Source organism: Sitophilus oryzae, unplaced genomic scaffold (genome assembly GCF_002938485.1).
Source record: "Sitophilus oryzae breed Bouriz unplaced genomic scaffold, Soryzae_2.0 scaffold_1060_pilon_pilon, whole genome shotgun sequence".
In the NCBI taxonomy this organism is placed as follows: Eukaryota; Metazoa; Arthropoda; class Insecta; order Coleoptera; family Curculionidae; genus Sitophilus; species Sitophilus oryzae.
Genome location: NW_022145683.1, coordinates 1,825,916 through 1,836,442, shown reverse-complemented (window position 1 = coordinate 1,836,442; position 10,527 = coordinate 1,825,916). Strand labels below are relative to the sequence as shown.

Here is a 10,527-nt window from a genome sequence, read left to right as displayed (position 1 = left end):
TTATAATTTATAACAGTTTATATTCACTGATTCATTTATAATTTGTATCCACTTAATATTACTTGATTTATCCATCGTAAACTTTGCATAGATATAGAAATATAACGATGGACAACTCTTAATGTGTTAAATTATACCCTACGATCGAAAAAAAAACGGCGTCCGATTGGTTTGGAAATGACGATCGATGACATTCCCCATATAATTTTACATATCAAATGACAGCGATCTTCATTTCATAGCCATCGCTGACGCCGTTTTTTTTTCGATCATACGGTATATGGTAAAAGCCATCGATCACCATTTCTAAGGTAACTTAACGCCGTATTTTTACATACAAAATGTGCAAAAAAATTCTATATGAATGAACTCACAATTTTCTATCCACTTTGTACATAAATTAGGATCTCTTGACGCATGAAACTTAAACACATGTACACCTGATTTCCGAGAAATCTCACAATTGTAAAATTGACACTTATTACCAGATATTTTAATAATAATTATCACTAATCACACAGTTGTAATCAAAGACAGTCAAAGGTATATAGTATATTACCATCACAGATTACCATATATTACCCGGCTTTTAAAATATCCATTAAAAACAAAAAACAGTAACGACATATCTAAATATTCTATCCTTGTCGCATATGGTTCGTTCCTGTATTATTCTGTGATAAGGGAAGGAATAGAGATTTTCTGTGATAAGTGGTAAAGCTAGGTTTTCATATGTACAAATTTGGCAAACTTTCCAGGAAATTCGGTCTTATTTTTATTATAAAATTATTTATCATAAACAAATTTATTGTAAAAAAAAAATTTGAACGTATATTCAAATTTTAAACGTTTCAATTAATAAATAACGTAAATCACTTTTAAATTAAATTTAAGAAAAAAAAATCAAAATTAATAAAACGTAAATCACTATAACAAATCATTATTTTAATTTCAAATTTATATTTCGAAGTTATATTACAAGTTATTTACTGTTGTCTTATACAGAGTATATCAAGACAAATGCGAAACTTTAAGGGGTGTATTCTTTGTTATTTGTCAACATTTTTAAAATAAGCTGAAGAGGTTGAAATAAACTATTTCTAATATTCGTTAATTTGACAAAAAACTGGAGCAACGGTATGGAAAAAATGGTTAGATTTGTATATTTAGAACGTTTTTATGACTTGCAATTTTTCCATTAAATTCATTATTTGAAGTTAAAAATAAAATGTAAATCATTATGTATTGGGACCAAAAAAATATTTTAGCAAAGAAGCTGTTCGCCTTAAAAACAGTTTTATTTTCTACTACTGTAAAATATTTTTACAAACGACATATAAAGATAATTGATTGACAAACATGTTTTAAGCTACCCTTCCTAAATCTTCCTTAAAATAAAAAGATTAACAGATGGGAATACATATTATACCGTATGATCGAAAAAAAAACGGCGTCCAGTTGGCTGGGAAATGGCAATCGATGACATTTCCCATATAAATTTACATTTAAAATGACAGCGATCTTCATTTCATAGCCATCGCTGACGCCGTTTTTTCGATCATATGGTATATCAATAAAGTATTATTAGAAAAGCTCACTAGATTGTTTTCTAGTAAAAAAGACCTTATTTTGTCACAACAGGTGACATTTTTTTGTTTTAAATCAAGTAGGTTTTAAAAAAACTACAATAGGTAAAAAAGTTTCTAAACAAATAGAATATCCAAATTAATTTATTTCCAATGACAATAATGTGTAAGTTTGTAATTAAAGTTAGTTAATAAGAATAATAGGTGTAGTATATTTCAACATCATTCACTGGTTTTAAAAACATCAAAAAATATGCATGTGTTTTCATAGTATAAATATGAATTGTTCCTTACGTTAGTTCTTATTGATATAAAAGCAAAAAAGTATAAAAATTAAAAGCTGCAATTTTATTAAAAATATGTTATTCTAACACATATTTTTTTAACTGTAATGTTCTAAATTGATCAAAATATAAATGTTATTTTTTTCCTAGGAAAAATAAAACTTCATAACTTAATTTTCATAAATAAATTTATTTCTATTAAATTTTATAGAGCAATTTGTATTACAGTTTTATTTCACATATTTTGTAATACTGCTTCGGTGCAGTGCCCCATTGCTATCTGTGAGTTCATTTAAATTATGACGACATTACTGATCTAGAAGATAAAAATGTACCTAAGTACCTTAATATTATAATCAAAATGGCTAATTTTGTAAATTATTACCTATAATGGTTAGATGAGTTATGAATGTAAACTTCTTTATGCTGGTTTCTTGAAGTTAGGTGATATTAATTATCTTCGCATCATCATGGGCTCTAATCAACTGTAGAGTATTCGTCAATCAACCTGAAATATGTAATATTATTTACTTTATATTTACGAAAAATTATCATTTTCTTTTTATGAAAATTTTGAGTTTAAATTTAAATGTGATTAGAATAAATATACATCAGTATTTAACATTTTATCATAGGTAATATTCTATATATTACCTGTGATTTTATGCTAAAATGTTTAGTTTTGTGAAAATATTACTTACCTATAATATTTAAACGAGGTTTCCTGAATGTACAATTTGTTTATCACGATGTCAAGTTCTAAATCTTGTATTGGTTGTCTAAAACTGTTTGATTTTGCTTAGTTATATTGTATCCTATATTTAATTAAACAAACTCAAAATAATGTTTATAATTACCTTCATCAGCCTTCATATCATTAAAGTTATTATTATCACTTATCATTCTCAGTCATTATGTAGTTATTTGTTCATTTGTTGCTCTGTTTGTTGTTGTTTGTTTTCAACAATTTTCAAAGATCATTTTTGAGGTTAATGTCATATAAAACTTTTTCGTAATTAGGCAACTGGTAAATGACGTGTGACGATAAATTAATAAAATAATAATGAACGTATTAAGTTAAATATTTATATATTAATTTAACATATCTATTTCATGTTTGTAAATTACATAATTTTTAATTTGGTATACCTTTAATTTTATATATTCATAATGAAATGAAATATATTTCGATATAACGTTTGGCAACCACGCAACTGAAGTGCAAGCGACATCTGTGCAAGAGAAGCAAAACCTCCCAAAAAAGTGAGAAAAGAAATCTAAAAATTTCAGATTATTCAAACGTCACTCCAATATTTTTCCAAATTGGAGTGAAATTAGGGTGACAATTTTTAACACGTAAGGAGCCATCTGGATTATGTGTTATCTGTGCTAGTAGGCTTTGGACCCCTCATTGATGATATGCCCTTAATGGAACTCGAAAACATATTTTTCCAGCAAGACGACGCACCGCTTCTGAACGCTAAAGTTATCAGCAAATTTCTGCAGCCAATTTCAAGAATAACTGAATAGCTGACCAAGAACCCAGCCGTTGGCCGTCGAGGCCGCCTGACTTAGTGCCCATGGATCTAATCCTATGGATATATTTGCGGAAGAATAAAGGTTCCTTATTCTTCTGTATAATCTAGACAAGAATTAGAAATACTTAGCAGTTATGAGAGGGTATCTTTCACCCACACTGAGTTAATGAATTCCGCGAGAAATGTTTAAAAACTGCCCCGTCTGTCCATAACAGAAGACGGTCGATATGTCGAACACCTGTAGCAAAATCTCATGACCTGGTTTGCTATTTAATTTTATTGTTATGAGATATACTTTAAATGTGTTGATGTTGGTTAAATATATTTTAAATTGCTATAAAATTCTGCATCTCTCATAGCAAATATTATTTTGGTTTTAATTAATGCTCACAGCTAGAATTTTTTTGCCTTACAGTCGGTGCCGTTCAAAGCCTACTTATTTAAAGCGGGCGAATTTTTATATACTCTATATCTCGAAGAGGAATCGAGCAAAATATCAAGTGTGTTATATTTTTGGAAAGGTAATTTTAAATTCTTTTCAATAACTTATAAATATACAGGGTGTCCCATATAAAAAATCAATTTTTCTGTTGATAACTCTTAAATTATTAATTTTAAAAAAATTATACAAAAACAATTAAATTCTATTGCATTTTTAACAAGTCACTGTAACTTTTTTGCTATGAAAAATTTTGTATTTTTATGAAAACATTTCCGAAGCACCTTTTTACGTAGAATTTAATGGTTTAAGTATAATTTTTTTTAAATCAATAATTTAAGAATTATCAACAGAAAATTTGATTTTTTATATGGGACACCCTGTATATTTTTAATTTATTAAAAAGGATTTAAAATTACCTTTCCAAAAATATAACACACTTGATATTTTTCTCGATTCCTCTTCGAGATATAGAGTATATAAAAATTCGCCCGCTTTAAATAAGTAGGCTTTGAACGGCACCGGCTGTAATGCAAAAAAAAATTCTAGCTGTGAGCATCAATTAAAACGAAAATAATATTTGCTATGAGAGATGCAGAATTTTATAACAATTTAAAATATATTTAACCAACATCAACACATTTAAACTATATCTAATAACAATAAAAATAAATAGCAAACCAAGATATGAGATTTTGCTACAGGTGTCCGACATATCAACCTTATACTATTATGGATAGACGGGGCAGTTTTTGAACATTTCTCGGGGAATTCATTAACTCAGTAGGGGTGAAAGATACCCTTTTATAACTGCTAAGTATTTTTAATTCTTGTCTAGATTATACGGAAGAATAAGGTACCTTTATTCGCAAATATATCCATAAGATTAGATCCATGGGCTCTAAGTCAAGCGGCCTCGACGGCCAACGGTTGGGATCTTGGTTAGCTATCCAATTATTCTTGAAATTGGCTGCAAATATTTGCTAATAACTTCGTTCAGAGGCGGTGCGTCGTCTTGCTGGAAAAATATGTTTTCGAGTTTCATTAAGGGCATATCATCAATAAGGGGTCCAAAGCCTACTAATTAAAAGTGGCGAACTTTTAAAAATTCTGTATTTCGAAGGGGATTATAACAAAATATCAAGTGTGCTATATTTTTGGAAAGGTAATTTTAAATTATTTTCAGTTAATTAAAAATATAGAGGGTGTCCCAAATAAAAAATCAATTTTTCTGTTGATAACTCTTAAATTATTAGCGTTAAAAAAATTATACTTAAACCATTAAATTCTACATAAAAAGGTGCTTTGGAAATGTTTTCATAGAAATACAAAATTTTTCATAACAAAAAAGTTACAGCGATTTGTTAAAAATGCACATTTTTTAATAACACCCCGTAACTCCGAAACGGTAACAGATTTGATATGCGGTTTTTACCATCATATTTTTGATGAAAATCGAGCTTCATACACCGACATTTGTTTTCGTCTATCTCCTATAGAAAAGGGTGTTTCCATTTAAAAGCGTCGAATTTGACCTAGCCTGTACATTAATTAATAACTAAATTTGCAGGTTGAAATTAATATGAGTAAAACAAAAGTCTTGATTTGGAAAATTACACAATAAATTAGTTTTCTTTTTTACTATTTTAACTTAAATTAAATATTATCAATTAAATTACCAAACGTAATCGCTATGTTTGAGTTTCATTGAAGAACACCAGTAAAAAGGTAAAAGAAGTTAAGGAAAAAACCAAAAAAGATTCAAAACCAAGATATTTGAGGAGCAGACTTACTAAATGCATATTGTCCATTTTTTTCAAATTTTCAACCAAAAGTGACAAAAACTACATAGACGGAATTACAATATTATGTCAGAAACGACATTCTAAATTTGTTTTATCCCATTCGAATTAAATGGCGAAAATACTTTAGATTTTCTATGTGCTGTATGTCCATTAGCAGTAAACTAACAAGTATGTGCTGTGGACATACTGCTGTTTGTCATTGCCAGATGAAGAGTGTTTTTTTGTACTACAACTTTTCGATTTTTTGAAGAATACTACTTAAAATAATGAATAGAACTACGACTGGGCACTATATAGTTGGGAATACGGACCATGGTAGCAGATAAAGAATGAGAAATTTGTCTAAATGACAAGAGTTTTTTTCAATTTCTTCAAATATTATCAAAACCAGATTTTTCACATGCAGGTGTACTATTTTTATGATTTTTTATCCTTTTTTTAAGTATACTACTTTTTCGGTAAGTTTCTTGCAAAAAGCGTAGCAGTTTTTCATTGCCAAAATTCGAAAAAATGGATAAAATGCATCTAGAAAGTCTGCTCCTCATTTATTCTATATTATTACTAAACATATTTTGCTCTGAAGGTATTGTCAATCAGGGTTGATTTTCTCTCGGACTTGGACCCATATCGATGACGTAACAGCTCCAAGCCATTAGAAAATTTCAAAATTATTTGCGGAAAAAGAGAAATGCGCAAGTGCGTACCACCATACACCAGAGAAGCTTCACGGACCCATTCAAAAAGACCAAAAAACTGCTCAAAAAACTGCTATACTTCCCTATACTTCTTAAAAAAAAACTCCTCCCAAAATGCCAATTCTTGGCCCTTTAAGATGGTAATGTCTGGATGAACTTGGAACTCTGGCAGAGCACATACAATTTATTCATACATCACTGCCAGGCTCTGGATCGCAAGCGGCACTTTCGAAAGCAAGTCTAGAACCGGAGGAACTATGCTTGCAGTATTTGAAGTACCAAAAAACTAAAAGACCTTTAATAATTTTCGTTATAATAAAGCTTTGAAAAAAATATATATTGTCTTTATTATTTACGCAATAATAAATTGTACGAGCTTTTTTAATGGCTTATTGATTTATATATTTTTTTATTCGTTTTCGCGATAAAAACCCGGAAAGCTATATTTATATTTTAAGTGGAATATATTTTTTTATAAAAATAGGATTGGAGAGCTTTTGACAAACTGTCCGTGTAAATATATCATATCAATTTCATTGCGGCTTATGAAAAAATATATTTTTCTCTTTGTTGGCTTCTGCTTGTGAGTTATAGTAGGTGAAGTGATGTTTTTTTATTGGATTTAAAGCCATTTCAGCAAAAAATTTAAAAATACGTTTAATTCTTACAAAAACAGTTTTTGTAATACTTTTAAGTTAATTTTGTCGAAACAGAATTAGTAGGTATATAAACATAATATTATTTTAATAATTACATTTAATTTTACTAAGCATTTTTGGAAATTGGTATAATTTATTTAATTTATAGTTTGTTGTTGATTTGTTAATTAATAAGTGCAATTTATGGTTGGTATCTAAAAATTTATTATTTTATTTAATTAATCTCATCTATCAGTCTAATATGTTATAAAATAAATATTTAAAAATACCATTGTGTTTGATTAAAAGTTTTAAAATTTCTCGACATATTCTAAAAACTCGAGAAATTCTTATATGTAATTCCCGTGCCTCGAGAAAAAAGGGTAAAAAAATAAGAAACCCTAATTGGGAATTAATATCGCTGACATTTTATATGTAAAACTATATAGGGGTATAAACTACATCGATCACCATTTCAAAGCCAACTGGTTGCCGTTTTTTTATTATAATGTACTTATTTGGCCTTAGAATTTGACCGTAGTTGACCTTAGTTAAGATTGGAAAAACCGATTAATTTCCATAATCGAGTACTCGAGTTTCAAGCGATTTCAATAATCGTAAAAAAAGTAAAGTTTTTCGCCCGTCGCTTGTACTCGCCACTTGTAACGCCAATCAGTAAGTTGCGTGCGCAGAGCACATATTCTTTCGGTGACGAATGGCAAGTGGTAAGTAGGAAGCGACGAGCGACGAGCAATTCGCTTGGTTTAGTTTAATTTAAAGCATTGTCGATGTAGGTCGTAAAATTTTGTCATTCAGATACGCAACGGATAACGTCGTATAAATTTGCTGCCTGCAATGTATGTAAAAAAATCACTCAGCTTTGTATCGAGTATGTCACATTAAAATCGGATTTCAATTTATTTCATTCTAGGAACCTTTAAGTTCGTCGCTCGTAACTTGTCACTTGCATCGCTCGTTCATAATCAAGCGATGTCGGTTATTTCAATAATCGAGTACTGAAGCAAATTTTCGCTTGAGTTATCACATCACTAATTAAAATTCTAGTCTGTTTTATATAAACTACCATATTATTCAAATTTGTCATAATTCCGTATTTTCCGATTGTCATTTTTTTATATTTTTTTCAGGTGATCCTGTTTAAAAAATATTTTATTAAACTGTATATTTAATAATTTAATATTAAGTATTCTCATAAGAATACTTAATAGAAAATATTTATAAATCACAGATTCTGCTAAGAATACTTAAAGAAAATATTAATAATTCCTCACAGAATCTGCACAATTCGCAGTTGTTTCTTAGTTTCAACCTGCTGAGGTGTTTATTGAAGAGACTCTTAAGTGTGTGTTAAAAACCCCGTGAAAATCCAAAGATTGTTCTTAATTAAATCAAGGAAAATCTTTAATTTTTCTTGTTTGAAAGTCCTGAGAAAATTTTTATGTAACTAAAACAACATAATTAAAAATATCAATTGAATAAAAACGAATAACAACCTGATATTGGATTATTTCAAGATATTTTTCTCAGTTAAAATTTGAAACGGCTGCGCTGAGATCGGCAATTTAGTTCAACAAACACGCGAAATGAAGTAGGTATTTTTCCAGTATCGGTCAGCTACGCTTGCGAAAAGCGGAAAATGATCTTTGGGAACTGGGCAGTCGTTTGGGAGCCGTTTGGCTGATATTCTTATTGGAAGGAGAGCGCAGGAATGGGGCCTGGGGGACTGGTCGCATCTTCGCCTGATAAATAAACTATTAAAAGTTTCGAAAAAGACCGGAATCGTATGTTGGCAACGACGAAATAGATTTTTTCTTTGCTGAAATTAGAATTTTATTGTCACACGTGTCTGACCGTGAAAGGTCGCACTAAACAAACATTTATCGTGTGATTTATTCACCTCTGGTTGGTTGGTTTGTTGAAGTGGTGAATGCAACCGCGTGTCATGGACGGTAGTCATGGATGGTAGAGTTGGATTGTAAAGGAACTAGACATCCGACGATCCTTAAAGCTATCCTTAAGGAAAATCCTTTATACAATAATAGGAGATGTCGTGATATACTCTGACAGCTTGGGCACTTTAAGAAGCATCACCATGCATTCAGTGAGTTCGAAAACTATGATGGACTGCCGAGAAACAAACACTGTCCCGGCTGCGCAAAACTGGGTGCAAGGCTTCAGCAATGTGAAGAGCAACCAGAAAGCGAACAGACTCTCCAAAGCGGGGGCCAGGGAAGTAGGCGCGGCAGATGACCTACCACTTGTGACAATCAACACACTGATGGAAGCTATAGGAACTACCATCAAGGTCAACAGTAAGAGACGTGGCCACACCATGATGACTGCGCTCCAGCAGCGTTGACTGTGGCCAGTGGTAGAGAGCAAAAAGACAAAACAACTACTAGACCACAAAAAGAATCTAACACGCATAATCGTAGGTGTCGTTACTGGAAAGTACCCCACGGAGATAAACCTTGTGAGATGGAAGATTTCCAACGACGACTACTGCAGAGAATGCAGCGGGGAAGAAGAAACCATAGAGCACCTGCAGTGCCACTGTCCGGCACTGGAACACCCACTATTCTAAGAGCTGACGACATATTTAAAGAACATAATATATAATCAAAAGTTCATTGGACACAATTTACCTCTATGCAAAAGTGCTTCGTTTGTCCGTTAGAGGGCATCAAAATTTAAAAAAAAAATAAACACATTTTTTCAGATATTTTAAGAACCGTTACTCCGATTTGAATGAGATTTTAGGTGACTATATTTTGCTATTTGCTTTAACATTCGGCTTTCACAAAGATCAAGAAAATGTACGGGAAGGGTGAGAACTACCCCAAACCTTCCCTAAATTTTAGTATAAATATTTTCTATATCTCAATAAACTATCTTTCTCGCACTTATAGATACTGATAAGACTTTTTTGTCGCGCTCAATTAAAATCTTTATTCGCGTCAGGCAAGTATTAACAACCGTTGAATTTGTCTGGCGATTAACACATATTTGTTAATATTATCTAACAAACACGCTATAAAAATTTTAGAATGCCTATTCTTCCAGGTAAATTATTAAAAATATTTCTGATGTTTGGGTTACACTTTAAAACCGAAAATAAAATATGCCATACTTATTTTTGGGTTATATAGATGCTAAAATTTAAGAATAAATAAATTTCAAGTTGCCTAAAGAATACTTTTTCCATTAATTTTTTTTAACTTGGGTTGCTCAGTAACGAAATAACCGCAACCCCTCTGCCCGCCATAGGATTCTGGGATCACCAGTTAACAAAGTATACATTTTTTGTTATTCTAACTTGCCTAAAATATGTTCTCCAAATATGTCGCCAGCTCTCCGACTAGACCCTTTAAAACTTTAAGGCACGGTTTTTGGAGGGACTAGAGACAAAAAGATAGCATGTTCTATTCGGAGTAAAAATGACTTTTGTACCTTGACTGTAATTCAAACGTACAGCGTCGCCACAAAAAGTATCATTTTTACTCCTAATAAAACAATATACT

At 30.8% G+C, this 10,527-nt stretch overlaps 1 long non-coding RNA gene across 1 annotated transcript; it reads right to left on the bottom strand.

Annotated features, from left to right (window-relative positions):
- Nucleotides 1–1,712: 1,712 nt before the first annotated feature.
- On the bottom strand, nt 1,713–2,565 carry LOC115877696. The gene is made up of 2 exons (XR_004049382.1): nt 2,256–2,565; nt 1,713–2,186 (listed from the first exon to the last, which is right to left on the bottom strand). It is a non-coding gene; the product is annotated as an uncharacterized LOC115877696 (long non-coding RNA).
- Between the last annotated feature and the right edge of the window lie 7,962 nt (nt 2,566–10,527).